Genomic DNA, 20,981 nt, shown 5'->3' on the forward strand with positions numbered 1-20,981 from the left:
GTGGTCCAGCCATACTCCCAGGCAGAGCTGATGGAGTTAGGGGTGCAATTCAGGCAAAACCCCACTGAGCGCCTGGCAGCCTGGTTGCTGCAGTTATGGAACATGGGATAGAAGGCATCATACTCTCCGGAAAAGAAATAGAGAAATTGGCCACCATTACAATACTCTTCTTTCTGAGGCAACATCTTCAGAATTGCCATGACAACCCAGGAAATCATATCATATTAGAACAAGTGATGACTGCCATTTATATAGTCTGGCAGAATGCAGGGGACTTGCTGGGATCAGTGAGTTGGTGGCAGTCCTATAATAAGCTCCCCAAGATCCTTTGGAACCTAGGTATAAAGAATGCTGCTTTCTACCTGAAGGCCTGTCGACCAGATGAGGAACTGTTTATGGCAGGTATGAGAAACCTTATTCTCTGTAGTACCCAACAGCCCTTTTTGGGTCACCAGTGGCTATCTTGAGCTCCTATGTGAGATAGTCCATCAACATGGTTACACAGATAGTAGCAGATTTGGCAGAGCTGGAGACAGCATAGAAGCATAACTGCTGCCTGTGTTGCCCCCACCCTAACACAACTAACAAGAGAAACAGGCCTGTAAAGGTTACCCAAACACAGATGTGGATAGATCTGATTGCAGCTGGGCAGATAGGGAGAAATTAGATGCCAAGTCTAATAAAGTTCTTTTGGAGCTTTGGCGGCAGCTTAAACCAGAACAAAGGTTCCAACCACTGAGACTAATGACCCCAGCAGCTACCAGTAAAATGGTTGGTGTATTGGTGGCATGGTTACAAGATTATCTGACTTAGGCAGCTGAGGGAGAGGAGGATCCCCCAAAATTCATTGTTCCAGTTTGAATAGGGGGAAGGCCAAAGGACCCATCTAACAGGGATGGGCGGGAAGCCCCATGTGGAATTAAAAATTACTGGTGTTGGCTTTGGTGGATACAGGTGCAGAATGTTCCCTCCTCTATGAAAATCCAGAGGTTCTCTGGGATTGGACTGAGCAGGCCCAAGATGCATTTGCAGCAACTAAGAGAACTGTCAAGGTGGCACAGGCCTGAAATGTGTTTTCTCTTGCCAGGCCTTGTGAGCTTGATGTCTACGTAATCTCTGAGGGGTTTGGATGGGGCTTGTGGAAATAGAGTGCCTATGGCAATTTATTGGGTTTTGGTCCCAATTGTGGAAAGGCACTAAAGCCCTTTACTCATTAGTGAAGAAATAGTTGGCAGCTGTATATGCTGCCCTCCTAGTCACTGAGAGTATTACAACCACAAGTTCAGCTACAGTCAAGACAGTATACTTTATTGCAGGATAGGTGAGAGACTGGGCAACCAAATCACCAATGGTATGGCCCAAACCTCCACCCTGGACAAGTGGAGTACATACTTGCAACAACACTGTACTCTTAGTACCAGCTTGTTGAGGGCAGAACTGGAAGTCTGGGTCTAGTTAGAGTCAGTTGCAGCTGGTGCTCATAAGGGCAGAAACTGAAGTCAGTCCCTACCAGGAAGGGCGAATGCCCATCCCTGAGGATGCCTGGTATACTACTGATGGTTCTAACAGAAGCCAACCTGCCAAGTGGATGGCCATAGCCTTTCTTCCAGCCACTGAGACTATTTAGATGAACACAGGTAAAGGCCAAAGTAGCCAATGGGCAGAATTAAGAACCGTATAGCTAGTTGCCTATAATGAACCTTCACCTCTGGTGATTTGCACTGACAGCTGGCCTGTCTATTGTGGACTGATCCTTTAGATTGCTACTTGGCATATTAACCAGTGGATAGTAATGCACCATCCGCTATGAGGGTAGGCCATGTGGCAGGACCTATGGAAAATAGGACACCAGAAGCAGGTGACAGTATATCATGTCACAGGTTATGGCCCTATAGCCCATCCTGAGAATGATGAGGCAGTCTCCTTGGCAAGGGTGCAATGGTTGGAGACTGCACCACAGGTGATATAGTGCAGTGGTTCTACCCGTGTCTACTCCATGTGGGACAGAAAACTATGTGGGCTGTGGTTAAGGTATGAAACTTGCTTGTGGTACTTGCAGCTTGCAATCAATGTGCAACATGTTCTAAGTAGCACCCACGGAGACAACTAGTGTCATCTGGACAGATTCAGAGAGGTCGTGTTCCACTGACATAGTGGCAGATAGACATCATTGGATGCTTACCAAAGTCAAACAGTACCAGTATGCAGTCACCTGGAAGATACTGCCACCAGTCTGCTTGTTGCCTTCCCTGCCTGTAACCCAGACCAGAGGGCAGTCATACAGGCTCTGGACTGCTTGAATGCTGTGTATAGGTGGCACTGGTCCTTGAAAGTGACAGTGGTACCCGTTTAACTGGTTCTATGAAGAAGCAATGGATTCAAGACCTGGGGGAGGCACTGGCTCCCTTACTGGATAGACACACCGCTTGTGGAAGTACTTCAGATTTTGAGTGAGAGACCTCAACGGGGGAGCTCAGCTCCAGTGGAGGCCCTCCTGCACTAGGCAGCTGATCCCATCCAGTTGTTGATATGCATCAAGGACACTTTACTCAAGCTGGGCTTTGGAAAGCAGAGCAACATGCTCCTGCCTGCCCCAACAGCCCCCCTTAAAGGCCAATAGCTTCAATGGACATGGCCCTGGACTGTGCAGGCCCTCCACCTATGACGGGTGACCCTGTTGGCACCTTGGGCATCCAACACCTGGCCACCTAAGGTAGAAGTGTATTATCCCATGAGTGCTCAGGGAGACAGCATTATCATGGGCATCTTTGTAATTTCTTTATGGCCAATAATGAGTTCTCCCATTTTATTATACATGGAACCAGCAGATCCTGGTGTACAGGCCTATAAAGTTTGATATGCCCACCCAGGGCAGCCTTTGATACCAGCTACTGTGCTTTCTGTGGACAAACTCTGGCCTATATCCTTCCAGAAGGGAAAGATTGGCCTCTTAGTGCCACTGACCATTCTGTCGTTATGCCCAGAGCTTGTACTTCTGTCATCCTGTTGCTGTAGTCTGTACTGTTTACGTTTATGCCATGTACCTCACTCGTTACACAGGGACCATTGCAGAAGATATTTGTTGCAAACATTGTGAGGTGATCAACCCTAAAAGGGTGAAATGTGGGGAAAACAGCTGTGTTAGGCTTGCTCGCTGGTTTACTGGCTGCAAACACTTTGCCTGACTAGTGCATGAGCAGGTGGCACTGTCACATGTGTATAGTCTATGTAAGGCTACAGGTGGTTTCTCACATGGGCAGATGAGGTATAAGGTCGGTTGAGGCCCTGGGCAAAGAAAAAAATATTGGGTCCCTGTCATTAGAAAAAAAAAGTGTAAAGTTGGGGTTTTGCAGGGCCCTTCAGAAATCAGGACCCAGGGTGCGCACCCAGTGCACCCAGAATTAAATCTGTCTCTGCTCAGGGGTGATTCTCCCAGATCGCTCTTTCACCACTGTGAGGTGCAGTCTTCCTGATACTTTGCCCTTCACTGTGAAAAGCAGGTTTTTCTTTGTTTATCTGCTCACATATCTTTATGAGCCTCCGATAAACAGGTATGGTCAGATGCTTTCCAGCTCCACAGTTCCTCTACTGTCTGCCTGAATTAAATAAGAACCTGCCTGGCCATAACCACAAGCATTACATATGGTCACTTAATTCTTGATGAAAAATGACAAGACTATTGTTTTGACAGTGATAAAAGAAGCAGACACCTATAGATAAAAATCATGAACTGACTTTTATTTTGTACCATATACAAAAGTTTACTTGAAATAGGCTAAAACTATGAGCTTATATATTAACCTTCATAAACTTTACAAATTATCCTTTATCAAAATTAAAACCTCTTTGTGAAAAACATTTTAAAATAAAAATACAAAACATAGACTTCATAAAACAATTTTAAAGCATATTTATCTTAAAGAATTTATCCATAATATATAAAAAATTATAGAATGCAACACAAAATATACAACCCAATTTTTTACTAATAAAATATAAATTTGAATGGACACCACTAAAGAAGATATTTCATTTTTCAGTGAGAACGTGTAAAGACCCTCATCATCATTAGTCAACAGGGAAATGCAAATAAAAACATAATGATGGTGCAGTGGATAAAGCGTTGACCTGGAAAGCTGAGGTTGCCAGTTCAAAACCCTTGTCTGGTAAAGGCACATATGGGAGTTGATGCTTCCTGCTCCTCCTCCTTCCTCTCTCTCACTCTCTCTCCTCTCTCCAAAATAAATAAATAAATAAATAAATAAATAAATAAATAATTAAATAAAAAATAAAAATAAAACATAATGAAATACCCCTACATGTTCACTGGAATGGCTAAAGAGAAAATGATCAATAATATCATGTTCTGGCAAGTGTATAAAGCAAATTGACTTATCATACATTGTTGGTGGGAATGTCAAATGGCAACAAACACTTTGGAAAGAAGTTGGGCCCTTTCTTGTAACATTAAACATACTATTATATGTTAGGCTTGGATTCAGTGCTCTTTTAAATCCAGAACCCCTTTAAAACTCAAATTCCCTTCACCCAACTTCCCACTAGGGCCCAAAACAGAACATTCTCACCCCCCCCACTGTGAGGTTATAGTTAATTTGCTTGCTATTCTCTCTTTTAATAGCTTTCTGGCCTTTAGTTTAAAATGTTGCTCAGCCATAAGAAATGATGACATCGGAACATTTACAGCAAAATGGTGGGATCTTGATAACATGATACGAAGCGAAATAAGTAAATCAGAAAAAACCAGGAACTGTATTATTCCATATGTAGGTGGGACATAATAGTGAAACTAAGAGACATTGATAAGAGTGTGGTGGTTACGGGGGGGAGGGGGGAATGGGAGAAGGAAAGGGGGTGGGGAGGGGCACAAAGAAAACAAGATAGAAGGTGACAGAGGACAATCTGACTTTGGGTGGTGGGTATGCAGCATAATTGAACGACAAGATAACCTGGACTTGTTATCTTTGAATATATGTATCCTGATTTATTGATGTCACCCCATTAAAAAAATAAAATTATTAAAAAAAATAAAAATAAATAAATAAATAAAAATAAAATGTTGCAAAAAGTTTACCTTGTAGGAATGTCAGGGAAAGTTATGTTAGAGAGACCTGACCAGTAGGGGAATTTAAATCACAATAGTTGTTTGTGAAAGCCTCACTACAGGCCCAGAGATGCCAGGTCCCAGCTGTTTCTGGGAGATTCCTGATCTCTTGGCTGTCTTTAAGATTTACCATGGACACCAGAAAGGACCATGCTGATTAGGTCTGTGCTACATAAGAACTTGTGTTTCTGCAGCTGAGTCCCCCTCCTTCTGATCATCTTCAAGTCAGTAACCAAGGCCACAAACTACGATACACCAATCTGAGTATGTCCAGGTGCACCCAACCCCATGCCAGCAAGTACCCACAGCCAAACCTATATCTAATGTTTCCTCCCACAGCTTGGGGCTGACACCCTTTCCTGGTTTCTGCCTGCTTGCACCCAGGCACTTTTGAAATAAACTTTCCTTTTGGGACAAAGTAGCCTCATGTTTTTGATTCAGCCCATAGTTTCTGCTTTTCACTATATGACCCAACAATTCCAAGAGAAATGCAGACACATGTCCACACAGACTTACTTGTAAAACTAGCTACAACTGTCAAACTCTCATAAAAACTTAAATTTGCATATATTTGTTAATGAATTAAGAAAGAGTTGTACACCCATAAAGTGAAATATTACCGTGCATTAAAAAATAATAAATTGCTGATAGATGCGACAACACAGATGAATTTTAATAGCATATTGATAAATGAAGAGCCCTTAGTTTTTACATTCTATGGCTTTTTATGTGCCATTCTGATAAATGCAAAAGTGTAGTGAAAGAAAACAAATGATGGGTTGTCAGATGTTCAGGGCAGGAAGAGGCATTGAATACAAAAAGGCAGGTAGTAAGGCTTAAGGGTAAAGAAACTGTTCTCCACATTACTAATGTTGTAGTTATACTGCTCCTAAAGACGGTAAGTTTTAATTGTGTATACACTACCTCAGTAAACCTTACTTCTAATAAGAAATTCAACCTTTAGTTAACTTCATCAGAAATACTTGGGGATCTAGGTCTGTCAAATATGAAAATTTCTGGTTCCCCAAACAGACCTATTCAAAAAGAATCTGAGAGTAGTTCATGAGAAGCCACATGTTTTAAAATTACCCCTGCTAACCTTTGTTCTAACATAAGCATTTGTTTCATTGTTTTAAGCACAGAGTTGCCTGCTGAGCTTGTTAAAGAAAATCAATTCACTATGTCTCACTGGAGCCAGATATAGCCACCTCTTTTATTAATAGGTACAGAACATTATTATATAATTCTTTTGCATCAGCTTTCTGAGGATAGATCCATTGATTTTATTGTACCAAGTAATACCAAAGACTTTTTTATATCACATTGGCACAAGCAGCAGGACTGAACTTGGACCTAACTACTTATAGGGAATAGAAAAGTTCACTCTGTCAAGAGATTCATAAAGATCCACTCAGAGGCTTTATGGAGAAGTAAATTTAGCCATTTATTCTGCTTAGGGATCTCAGGTGAATTGGGTACATAACACCTGTGCTCAGTGGTCTGCTGGCAACTTAGCTGTTTGCAGGTGCAAAGCAAGTGATTGCCTTGATGTTAAGTTAATTTACAATACATACAAGGTCTAGGCTGTTTTTCCCTTTCCACAGTCCTTATATCATTTTGCTTTAAAAGTTAGGAAGTGTTTTAGATTATAGTGAATGAGGAGTTATTTTTTATAAATTTTAAGGTCTACATTATAGTTAATGCATCAGAAGCACTATAAATTAAAATATATTGTCTAAAAGCTTTGACTTGCAGTATTGTGCTAGGGAAACAAAGATGAAAAGAGGCCCTGATTTCAAATTAATTCACATTCTAGTAATGGAACAGAAAGCACAGCCTCCAGGCAAATACCTCGCCATTGTGCAACCTCAATACCTCTTCTACGAATAGAAAATACCAGATGTCAAAATTATAATGGGACTTTTCTTTTTTCCAATAACCATGAATTTATTAGATAAATGAAATCGGTAGTCGTTTTCTTTCAGCAGAGATTAACATCACAACTTTCTTTTTATTTTAAATTTTTATATTGAATTTATTGGGGTGATACTAGTTAACATAATTATACAGGTTTCAGGAGCCCAATTCTGCAACACTTCTTTTTACATCCTGTAGGGTTGATAAATAGGGATAGTTGAAGACTTGACTTGGGGGAAATGAACAAGCAACATCACAGTTTTAGTAAGAACAACATTAGATGCTTGGGTTTTACAATTACAGTCATAGCATCATCTTTCTTACAGGTGGTATCTGAAAGTGTCAAACTCTTTGAAGCAGACAGTAAAGTAATGGCTGCCAGGGTCTGGGGGAAATGAGAAGATACCCTGATTAAAGGATACAAAGTTGCATTTATGCAAGATGAATAAATTCTGGGGATCTAATGTACAGCTTTATAACCATACTTAGTTATTCTGGAGTGTATACTTGAAATTTACTAAGAAAGAAAACCATAAGTGTCTTTACTACAAAAACAAAAAAAGAAAACTATATGAAGTGCTGGGAATGCTGACCATTTCACAATGTATACATATACACATATAAAACATGGAATTGTATGACTTACACATATATACAATTTTTATTTTTAACTCAATAAAGCTAGAAAAAATAAAACTATATTTATAAACACTTACATGCCAAGGAATATTTTCTGATATAAATCGTAAAAATAATATGAAATAGTATCTGGCCAAACATCACAAAAGTTTAGTAGTCATAACAATACCTGTACAAATTAAAGGCATCTTTATACACTTTTTGTTGAAACTTTAACCTGATTTATTTTCACATCTGTAACTTACTTTGCAAACCTTATATATGGTAACAGGGCAAAGAACTGCAAAACAAATTTGTCAAGTTAATTTCAGGTAATTTTCCATTGTACAGCAACTGTGTTTCCACCAAAACGGATAGATATTCTGTTACATTCTAGCAAATGCAAGCCTTGTTTGACAAGGGCAACACTGCACTTGATAAGAGACCCACATTTCTTCATGCCTCTAGCCTTCACTGTCTTTCACTTCTCTGCCTTGGGCATCACATAAGGTATAGGATTTAAACACAAATGCTTACATTTCTCTGCTCCACAACTTACGATTCCTGACAGTTATGTGAACACCTGACTTAAAATAGCATCATCTTAATCACTTGCAGATGGATAAATAGCAGACACAAAGACATGAATCTTCTAATACAATGTCACGCTTGAAGTAGTAGCATTTAGAGTTTCCCTTAGCAACCAAGCTAGTTTATTTTCTGGCTTTCAGGTTCATGCTATTTATCAGCTACAGTGGAAATATCTTATTTTTCAGGTAGCCCCTTGCCCCTTTCAGTTGAAATACTTTTTCATCTATACATGTGATCATTCACTATTTCCTTAAGGTTTACCTCACATCAAACATGGTGAAAAGAAAGACTATAATAAAATGATAATAAGTTTAATTATATTTCTCACATATTATTACTTTTGAAATTGTTATGTTATTACCAGAAATACTCTATTGTATTTATAATTTATATCGTGTTTACAAGTTTGGACAGTTACTTAACAAATTTAATCATTAATAACAAAAAATGTTTTGTTTGTTTGTTCTCTTCTTTTCCAAGTAAGAGGAGGGTAGATAGCCAGACTGCTGCATGTGCCCTGACTGAGATTCACCTGGAGACTCCCGTCTGGGGCCAGTGCTCTGCCCATATGGGGCCATGCTCACAACTGAGCTATTTTAGCACCAGAGGCGGAGACTTCACAGGGACATCCTCAACGCCTGGGGCCAATGCACTCGAACTAATTGAGCCATAGCTGCAGGAGGGGAAAAGAGAGAGTGAGATAGAGAGTGAGATTGGAGAAGCAGATGGTCACTTCTCCTGTGTGCCCTAACCCGGAATCAAACCTAGGACATCCACATGCAGGGCCGATGCTTTACCACTGAGCCAACTGGCTACTACCTAATTTGGGGATTATATTATAACCTATTATCAGAATTTTGTTAAGGCACAAGACTTCCAAGAAATATTAGGAAAGGTAAATAAGAGAAACTCAGCATTGTGAAGAAGCCATTGATTTTTACATTAAATGACAGGACAGACTTTTTACATAGTCTTTCTTAAAAATCTTGAATTTACATAAAATATCCCAACTTCATTACTTAACCTCAATTTCCTCTAAGGAAATTAAAAAATATATATTAAATAGTGCTATATTGTTTAAGTATTAGAAGTTACATTAATAATAATTTCAATTATCTGTACTTAAATCTAGTCATGTAAAATATTTTGTAAAGTTAGACTCTCTTATACTTATTGCATTTTCATTTTGTAATCACTTATTCTTTTAACTTTCCAAAATGTAACATCCAGAATAATGTCCTTAAACTTCTATTAGGGTAATATCGCTTTCACTTTGTTAACAAGAAAAGAAGACATTAGATATGGAATAGTAAATATTAACTAGTATTCAGACTGTGCCTTGATGGTCTATTTTTTAATCAAACATTTAGACACTATTTTATGTCACTGATACAGAAAAAACAACACTGACAAGGCCACCACTCTAAAATATCTTTCATCAGGGCCTATAACATGAGATCACCTTGAAAGTGAAATTATCCAAAAAGAGGCTTCATTGGTTATATTATTTTATGCAGAATATATCCTTTATAAAAGACTTAAATCATGTTTGAGAGTAAAATTATCATCTCAGTCAGATTTTTTATAATAGCTTTAGCATATGCTGTTTGCTGCAAAAGGTTTTAGAAATATTATGAGTTTATAAAAATATATGAGATATCCTAGGTGCTAAAATATCAACAGATGCAAGACCCTGGCCAGTTGGCTCAGCAGTAGAGTGTTGGCTGGGCCTGAGGAAGTCTCACGTTCGATTGCCAGCAGGTACCTTTTCCTTCTCCACCCCCCCCCCCATTCTCTCACTCTCCTTCCTTCAACCATGGTTAAAAGGTTCAAGCAAGTTAAACCCAGGCAATGAGGATGGCTTCATGACTTCACCTCAGCGCTAAAATAGCTTGGTTGCCAAGCATCAAAGCAGTGGTCCCAGATGGACAGAATATCGCATTGTAGGGGGCTTGCCAGTGGACCCTGGTCAGGGTGCATGTGGGAGTCTGTCTGCCTTCCTGCCTCTCATTTAATAAATAAATAAATAAATAAGTAAGTAAGTAAATAATATATTTACTATATAATATATAATAATTACTATATAAATATACTATATAAAATGTATTATATGATATATAAATATATAATATATTTATTATACAAATATATATTTATTTCTTTATATATATATCAACAGAGTCAGTACTTCATCTGACTACAAAACTGACATAAAATAATTTAGTCAGTGTTGAAAGTGTACATTGTCCACCAAAAATGCCTGACAAATTTACTGAAAAGTTGGAAGCCCTAGGTATTCAAAATTGTTCTATAAAGTGTGCTGATTTTGCATTGTTTTCATAAGCAAATGTAGTCATGAATTAACTCAGTACCACAATATGAGAAAAGCAATGATTACAGAGATTAAATATCAGAATGGAAAAGAGAAAATCATTACTTCTTACTCTAAATATGTTTGTCTTTTATAAAAATTGAAAAGTAAACAAAAGGACATAAATTTGAAATAGAAGTATTTAGAAATTATTACAGTGTTTTGAAAAATAATAAAGACAAGTAATCCAAAAGAAGAGTGAATACTCTATATACATGCAAACTCCCTAAGAAAGATATATATTATAATTTGATAAACATTTTAAAAAATATTTAAGCTAATTCACTTATTCATAATCCAAGGAATAGAATTTAAAATTATATTGAGATGTAATTGTTCTCCCAATAGATCTTCAAAAGTAAAAATGTTTTATATCTTATGAAATAATGCTGAAGGTATTAAAAATGAGGTCTGTTATGCACTTGATTAGAATATAAAGTGAAGGAATCTTTTTAAAATGCATTTTAACTATGTCTATGAAGATTTTTAAATGGTCAGATATTTTATTTTTGAAATTGTAAAATTATGTACATTTTTTTCTCATGCATTCATGCACAATGTGACATAAAAATAATAAAATATGCTTTGGCAACAAAAGATAAGGAAATATTTTCATTATGTAAAATGGGTCAAAAAGCATGGGATAGAAGCACCTATGTTAGATGCAACAGTTAGATTATTCAAGGTTTTTGTTGTTGTTTTAGTGGATCTATAGATAAAAGTTTAATGTCAATTCTGGGTTCTACTGGAGATATAATATGAAACAACTGCTTCTAGCCACTTATACCTCCTCACTGCGGTTTACTTCGATAAAAAGTGGTTTTTAATGGAGTGTGTTAAAAACCTCTGATTTTGGGTAGAATATATAAAACACATAACTACTCTTGATGAAGTGTTAAATTATATTAATACTTGTAAAATGTTGATCCCTAAACCATAACTTTAATTTTAGCATTTTATGATAGATATAAAGCTTATAAAGTTTATAACTTCAGTCCCTTGTTTTTGGCCTCATTGCTTAATTTAATGCATTATTATTTTTTACAAATTAGATTGAGACCTGGCCAGAGAGCTCGGTTGGTTAGAGTGTCATCTGGATACACAAATGTTGCATATTCCATCTGCCATCAGCGCACATACAGGAATAGATCGAGGTTTCTCTCTCCCTCTCTCTCTCTCTCTCAAGTCAATACATAAATTAAGAAAAACAACTAGGTAGAGTTGTTCTTTTTCCAAAGACTCTCTTTGAGGAAATATAGAGGTATTCTTTGTTCACAAATTAGATTTTCTTGTAAGATAAAATTTTGAGAAATTAGATGACAATCAATCACATCATCATTGCTACTTCTTTTATTATTTTAGAATAATTTATTTTTACTGCTTTAAAATTACTAATATATTCAGTGGTGTAAAAAAATGTTCACCTTCCTCACAGAAATCAGCCACTTGCCTATTTATTATTGACTTGATGTTTAACAGGAGGAGGCAAGATAGTTTTGAAGTTTTGAACTCTGTAGAGACCACTTTTTTTTTTTTTTTTTTAATATATATTTTTCTGAAGCTGGAAACGGGGCGAGACAGACAGACTCCCGCATGCGCCCGACCGGGATCCACCCGGCACGCCCACCAGGGGGCGACGCTCTGCCCACCAGGGGGTGATGCTCTGCCCCTCCGGGGCGTCGCTCTGTCGCGACCAGAGCCACTCTAGCGCCTGGGGCAGAGGCCAAGGAGCCATCCCCAGCGCCTGGGCCATCTTTGCTCCAATGGAGCCTCACTGCGGGAAGGGAAGAGAGAGACAGAGAGGAAGGAGAGGGGAAGGGGTGGAGAAGCAGATGGGCGCTTCTCCTGTGTGCCCTGGCCGGGAATCGAACTCAGGACTTCTGCACGCCAGGCCGATGCTCTACCACTGAGCCAACCGGCCTGGGCCGAGACCACATTTTTATCATGTGAACATGGTGGGATGTTTTTCCTGATTGCTAATACATTTCTCATGCTCTCGTCTTAGTCTCCCACAAGCTAGCTTGAGAAGGGTATGTGATAGCACAATTTCTTCCTTCATGTGTTTATTCTTCTCTTTTGGAGCAAATGTGGGAGTTGATGGGGGCAAAATGGCTGAGATTTGAGAGTCAAAAATAATGAGTTAAAATCCAAGATGTGCTTATTATAAATCTGTAATCTTGGGCAATATAGCTAACCTCTCTGAACTGCAATTTCCCCATTTATAAATAAAGGTAACATTGCCCAATTTACATGTCTGTGCTGTTGCTCTTCTGAACTGATATAATCTATTCAAACTGTGAAATGACTTTAAGATCACATATTCCCCATCTGTACTTCTAGATGCAGGTAGAAAATAAATAAATAACTTGAGACTTACTGAGATAATTTTCTCAGTTTTTAAAATGTTATACTAGTACATATAGTATAGGTTACTGAAGGATTAAATAAACTGGAAAATGCAACATATATAGTAATGGTATTACTCCATAACATATACTCAATAAATGTTAGTGCTTTTATATTAAACAAATACTTATAGGATGCCTTGTAAATACAATGTCATGAGCTAGATAGATTCTCTGGAGAAATAGTCATACATAGGTTTTCCCTTTATATTCTTATAAAAGAAGTAAAATTACATATGTGTAACATCAGACACACACAACATAAAATTTAAATATATGGCTTTAAGAGTCAAACTATGTATGTTAAATTGTTTAAATACTCATGGATTAGATTTCTAATCTTTAAAATTAGATTAACAAAGTATTTATCTCATAGGGTTGTTTTGAAAATTAGTATTTTATTTGTAAAGCACTGAGATTACTGTTCAGTACAATGTAGATATTATGTGCTTGATAAATAAAAAAATTAAAAAAAATATATAGTGGAAAATAATGCAAACCATTCTGTTAGAAAGTAGCTGAATGGCCTGATCAGGTGGTGGCACAATGGATAGAGTGTCAGCTTGGGATGCAGAGGACCCAGGTTCAAAACCCTGAGGTTGACTGCATGAGCTCATCCAGCTTGAGCGCCAAGTCACTGGCTTGAGTGTAGGATCATAGAGCCCCTGGTTTCTGCCTTGAGCCCAAAGGTCACTGGCTTGAGCCCAACGTTGCTTGTTTAAGCAAGGGATCTCTGGCTTGGCTGGAGCCTCCTGGTCAAGGTGCATATGAGAAAGTGATCAACGAACAACTAAGGTGCCACAACTAAGAACAGATGCTTCTCATCTCTCTCCCTTCCTGTCTGTCTGTCCCTCTCTTTGTCTCTTTGTCTGTCTTGCTAAAAAAAAAATAGCTGAATGAACTTTCACTCAAGGGAAGTTATGTAACATTTCATAAAGGAGGTTGCATTTGACCAAGACTTTAAATATTAGGGAAGAGCTAAGAAAATGGTTATCATAAAAGAATGCCATGTATGAAAACACAAGATGACAAAGTCCTGACCTGGGCATCCAAGTGTTTCCGAAATAACAAGCTTTACTTTAGCTGGAGTGACTGATTTTGAAAGAAGAGTGGGAAAGAAAATATTAAAATAGTAGATTAGAAAAGAATTTCTAGTTGTAGTTGGATATCTTTATTTTCTTGGCAATGGAGAGCAGAAAGCAATCAATTTGGCAGCATAATGTAAAATAAAGGCATAAAAATTGTAGTAGAAGGATGAGTTTTGCTGCATTGTAGCAGATTAAGGGAAAGAGTCAAGGCTCAAAAAAAAACATGAAAAGTTAATGAAAATTTAAAAAAATATTAAAAATATTGCAAACATGAAACCAACAGAATTTTGTAGAAGATCAGAAGGGAGAGAGCTTAGACATGATTCTGATGTTTTTAGACTTTGAGTGGAAATATGGTTCCATTGTCTAAGAAACAGTAGATATATAGCTAATATTTCAGATTTTCCTAGACATGTTTTCTTGTAACTATTTTCAATTTTTATTGTCTATAAATTCTAATAAGAGAATATTTGTAATTGTAACATGCTTTCCCTTCTTTGGTGAAAAAAATGCACACACCTACCCATACATGACCACCACTACCATCACATTCACTGTTTCCTTAGAGAGTGTTTGAAACATCTGAAAACCCTTTAAAACGTATTTTACTTTCTAAATTAACAAAAATTATCATTTTAATAATAAAAATAAGAACATTTTTTCTCTTCCTCTTCCCTTTGCTACTCTAACCAAGTGATTTTCAACTGGTATGTGACAGCACTCTAGTGTGCTGCAAGAATTTTTAAAACTTACCACACTTGACTCTTTAGTTAGGGGCACTGACGTCTTTTCCCTTAGAGTGTCAAAGGAGGAAATGACAACGGCCAACACAACAAAGTCCTGTGCAAATAAATAAAAATTATACCTATTTTTTTGTCAGATCAGCAAAATTATATTTTTTGGAGTGCTGCAGAATTGTAGTAATTGGAGTATTTGTGCCATGAGATGAAAAAGGTTAAAAATGACTGGTCTAAAACTATTAAGTGGCACACAGCAATGAAGGCATGCATACTAATAGGTCAAATATAAGGAGGCACAGAGAATGAGAGTGGTGTACCAGGTGTGAGTGTTGGAACCTGAACAGGAAACTTACCAAAGATGATTAGGTTTTAAAAAAAATAACTTAAAGAGGTTCTCCCCCTGGCCAGGTAAATATTATTTGATTTTAACTCACTGATAAAATAAAAGATTATGAGCTCATATTGATATGAATACATAATTGAGTAAGTCAAAACTTTGATGAGAAAGCAACTTGACTACTTCCAATGTTTCCATGTATTTGTTTATAAAACACTTTATTGCTAAAGGAAACAGAGAACACTGGCAGACACCACCATCATCAGCTGATCAAAGTGATCATCATCAGTGTTAGAAATCATATGCTATCTAATAAGACACAAAAATAACTGAAAACAGCTTCTGTGATATTTCTGGCAAAGATGAATGAATATCCTGTGTAGGTAATCATAAAGAAGCATCAGACAGACTTAGATTGAGGCACACTCTCCAAAATAACTTTCTTATATACTAAAAGCCTGAAGATTATGTCAGTCAAGTAAACAGTGGGAATTTATTCTAGTTTGAAGATACTAGGGTCACAAGTAAATCTAACTTGCTACAAAGAACACTATAAGGATAATTGATAACATGGGTAAGATTTAAGAATAAAATGGATACAATGTACTAATGTTAATTTTCAGAGTTGACTGATATTGTGGTTATGTGGGAGTGGGTACTTAGTTACACATTAAATAATTCTGACCTCCTTCCAGGCAGTGCTGAGCCATTGGCATCTATCTCACTGAACAATTGGCACAAGCACCCCAAGACCAGGAGTAAAAGAAAGCCCCACCATAAGAAGCAAAAAATATGAACTGGAGTGCCGTGTTGCCAACACTGAGATAGACCTCATCACATTCAGACAGTGTGCATACAGAGAGGCAACAAGAAGCACCAAGCCTTAAGGCTGGATGTGGGCAACCTCTCCTGAGACACTGAGTGTTGTGTGCACAAAACTGGGGTTATTGATGTCTGCGATGCATCCAACAACCAACTGGTTTTCTCCAAGACCATCTTAAAGAACTGCAGTGTGCTTATCTACAGCACACAATACCGACAGCTGTATGAGTCCCACTAAGCACTGACCCTGGGCAGCAAGAAGGAGGCCAAGATGACTCCTGAGGAGGAAGAGATTTTAAACAAAAAACAATCTAAGAAAATTGAGGAAAGATTTGATGAAAGGATAAAGAATGACAAAATCAGCAGTTTTCGAGAGCAGCAGTTCTGGCCCGACAAGCTTCTTATATGTAGATGACTATGTGCCAGAAGACAGGGAGGTGGTACATGTTTGAGGAAAATCAAGGGCTGAAAAGGCAAATAAATCTCCCTCCCTCCTCTCTGAGCTACTGTAATAATGATGTATATTTATTTATTAATTTATTTAAAGAGTTTTGAAGTTTGTGATGAAAGGGCAATAGATTCTCAATGTATACTCAAATGTTTTAGAAAAAAAAAAATCAATCCCTGTTGTACTTGAGACTTCTCTATAATTTTAAGATTGTTCAAAAAGAAACCATAAAAAATGCACAACAATTTCACAAAGTATCTTAATAATATGCATTGTATAATCATTTTACCCTTATTAATTTCTTATTTAACCATTTTAGGATATATTTTTCTTCATTGTCAAATATATGCAAATGTATTTCTGTTCTACTATAGATTATATGCATTTTAAGGTAACTTATTCTTATACATAGTATACTGTACAAACTTTTAATGTTCTTGAATATAGCCAAGTAGATATTCTCAAAAATACTTCTAAATTCACAGTGTTATCAAGCCTTACATTTTTTACAGTTTGTAGGAGAGAGGTAATAAAATACTCCTGCAGGGAATGAAATGTATACTCAAAGAGGGGAGACATAACAGATCAGGTATGCAACCAAATGACACCTTTATTTGGTGTATCTATGGAATTATGGAACTTGAAAGTTAAAAAGGACCTCAGAGAATCTTTAATACAGTGGCCATTAAAGCTTAAGTAACAATATACTACTTTCTTCAGGATAAAGTCAATTTGCCCTGTTCAAAACTTACATGTAGGCCCTGAAGCTCTGTCTACTTGAGTCTTCCTTCCTTTCCAAAGGGGACCCTTGGTTACCAAAAAGAATCCTTAAAACTTCATAGAACACCATTCGAAAAGCCCTTTTCTATACTATTTTATATTTGATGTCTGAATCCTCTCTACATAGACCCGGGACATACTTACGTATTTCCTAGTTTTTTTTTTTGATAGTTCCAGGAAAAAGAACTCATTGATTCCAAGAACAATTCATTCTTATTCAGGCAGTATAAAATATCTGCCATTGAAAAGACACAAATAAGTAGAGAAGCCACCTTTAGAATAAAAATATCAATGTTATCTTCTATTATCTACTAGTGGAGGAGTAACAAGAGCCCCCCTCCCCCAAAAAAGTGATATAACAAAAAAGCAGCAATACCTAAGGTCATTAATTAATCTTGGTTTTATTCCAAATGCATTTATCAGGTATTAAAATATAGCTAAAATTAAAATAGATAGGTAATATATATGTACATATATATTATAAAACATGATGTCTGTTTCTAAAAAAGAAAGTTTATTACAGTTTTAATTAATATGACCAAATAGTTTAACAGTGAACTTGTTTGTATTTCATGTTCTATTGGTTTTTGTTCAATTTTATAACAATTGGAATGATGTTTAGCAATTACTATTTATTGCACATTGAATATACAACGGAGGACAAAGCAGAGTCCCTGCCGCATGTTGATTAAATACCAGAGGTGATGAACTACTTATACCGGAATTACTAAATATATATGTGTTACAATTTTGTAACTGTAGTACATATATTGTAGGTAGATTTTTTCATTTTCAATATTTTACTTTATTATAATGTATTATCACAATATAAATTTTCACCGTAGACATTTTCTAAAACTAAATTATAAATAAAAATATTATACATATATTATTTCTGAGAAGGTACTCACTTACATTTGCCTTCCTATGGTTAGCACCTATGATTATTTTTAACAATTTCAGTAGAAGATTAATATTCTCTTTCAGCATGTCATCTAGCATGTTATGGTCAATTTCAGAACAATTTGTTCTGTTGTTGGACCTCTTTATTCTATGAATAATCTAATACAGACCATTGTAAAACAAAAGAAAGTAATAGAAAATAACGTATTTTCAAAACCATCTTGTATAGGAAATTCATTAAGTTGACAATTATTATGTCTAGAAACATGTGAATTCTTTGTTATAAATAATTTATTCATATAATTAAGCTGACTCAAAGTGTAATATGGTTTAAGTTTCCCTTGATACTAAAAATTCTAATGATCAAATCTGAGAATGGGAAAAGAAAGATATTTTATTCTTAAAATAACTATTATATTAAACTCTCTCAAAAGACCTTTCAAAAGAAAAGCAATTAACCAATGAACTGACCTAATTTTATTATCCATCTAAAAATACATCTCTTTTATTGATATCCCCTAAGTCATGTTCTTATCTTTCCTTTTTTTTTTTTTTTTTTTTAGGGAAGGGTAGAAAGCAAGAAAGAGAGAGACACCCAGGGAAGACAGACAGGAAAGGAGAGAGATGAGAAGCAACTATTCATAGTTGCAGCACTTTAGTTGTTCAATGATTGCTGTCTCATATGTCCTTTGACTGGAGACTCCAGCTGAGCCAGTGATCCCTGGCTTAAATCACAGATCTTGGGCTTCAGGCCAGCAACCTTTGGGTTCAAGCCAGTGACCATGGGGGTCAAGTCTATGATCCCATGCTCAAGCAAGGGACCCTGTGCTCAAGCTGGTGAGCCTGCGCTCAAGCCACTGACCTTGGTTGGGGTTTTGAACCTGGGTCTTCAGAGTCCCAGATTGACACTTATGAGTGACACATTTTTCTTTCTGAAATCTCCTTGATTCTCAGAGAGTCTACACTACATATCAGAAATGAACTATGTTTGAATCAATTTTTCATACTTTTTCTAAAAACCCAGAAATCTTTATTCTTTCTCAAGAAAACGTGTTACCCATGTTAACAAAATCAGTGTAAATATATAATCATTTTTCAAAACTATTTACCAGATATTTCTGGACTTAATTCCTGCATCAATCCATGGATTACTGAGTATGTAAATGCCTTAGAAATGTGACTTTGGAACTGTTGAATAATTTTACAAACTACAGTTGAAAATATATCTATAGAAATAAAAGACATATTTAATAACACTTCTATTCAGTAAGCAGTTTTCATTTCCCAGTTTTAGGAAAGAGAGTATGTTATCCAAATTCTCAGCCTGTAATAAAAAATGACTTGATATGCTATTGAATATTTTAAAAAGAAAGAGTATTCATTTTTAAATGAAATAACCTCATAATCATATATATATATTAATCATAGTTATATTTATATGATTAATGTATATATACATCAGTGACTCAAGGTCCCAAGACTGATATGCAAAGTGAGACAAGCCTCAAACGTGTGCACTATTTATTTGGAAATCATTTATATATTTAAAAAATAATATTAAAGATTAAATGTCATTTTAGAGGAATTAACCTTGAAATGTTCATAATTATACAAATAACCACACATGGCTTGAATTATAATGCTAAACTGAGTCAATCCTACTGGATTAACACCTGATGAAAATCTCAGTGATTGGTGGGTTGACTTATTCATTTAAGCTGGCTAGTTACATAGGCAATTACATTTTCTCAGTATTTCTGGTTATATCTGGCTGCATCTGTCCTTTTAACTCTCTTTGATAACATGATATAGTGGCCCATATTCTTGCAAAACTGACAATCAATGCATGAAACATCTATGGTATATTATGCTTTATGAATTACAACTTACTCTCAAAACTAATCATAGTAGTCCTGGTAGGCATGATTATTATTCCTATTTTATGGATGTGTAAATTGAACCCCTGGAATTAATGCTTTCTCAGTGACAAGGTTTTTAAGAAAAAGACCTAAGATCTGGCCTTTGGGGTAAAAATAAAATTTTCCAAACAAATTTATATGTCTGAAAATGGTATAAAAGGGATTATTGCTAAAGGTAATGTTTTTAGCCAGTTTGTATTAGGAAGATGGAAATAACAATTTTCAAAAGTTTTGTGTGCACAATAATGTTGATGATCTTAATAATCATTTAAGAAAACAATACTTAAGGTAGTTTGCATTTGTCATCTCTAGTAACCCTGGAGCAAACGTATGAGGTAGGTAGTTATTATTATCCTCATGTTGCAGATAACAGAACTGATATCTATTTTACTATTTTCTCATAGTAAAATAACTAGTGGATGTATATAAATTATCAATCTCATCTCTGACAGGCTCTAAAACAGAAGGATATGAGTCCATATCACTCTATGTTGATGATGTGCATGCTTTCAGCTCTGAGATTACATGAGATTTCAGGCAAAGAGCCTATGTGTTTAGAAACATTGAATGTAGTTCAGGATAAAACGTACACACTACACTGAAGAGCCTGAAATTTTTTTTTAATTTTTTACTTTGTCCTAATTTTAGCTTAATTGAGTTGTAATAAAGACTACTTTCTGAAAATTTACAATATATAAAAGAGCTGAGTTATAGTGAAAAAGGGGGATCAAGAAAGACATTGAACTGAAAAACAAAAAGAAGAAAATAAAATAAATTAAAAATATTCAATACAATTATAAACATAATTTTAAGAAGGTTCATACACTGAGAGAAAGAAGAAAGATGACTACAGCATCAGTCATACTATGAAAATCTGACTTTCTCAGCCAGTCAAATCAAAAGGAGAAAGAGCTATAATC

The 20,981-nt window shown here is 36.2% G+C and overlaps 1 pseudogene; it reads left to right on the top strand.

Annotated features, from left to right (window-relative positions):
* The first annotated feature begins 95 nt into the window (after nucleotides 1-95).
* On the top strand, nucleotides 96-16,426 carry LOC136404162 (small ribosomal subunit protein eS8 pseudogene; annotated as a pseudogene).
* Nucleotides 16,427-20,981: the final 4,555 nt, after the last annotated feature.

Source organism: Saccopteryx leptura, chromosome 4 (assembly GCF_036850995.1).
Source record: "Saccopteryx leptura isolate mSacLep1 chromosome 4, mSacLep1_pri_phased_curated, whole genome shotgun sequence".
Lineage (NCBI taxonomy): Eukaryota > Metazoa > Chordata > Mammalia > Chiroptera > Emballonuridae > Saccopteryx > Saccopteryx leptura.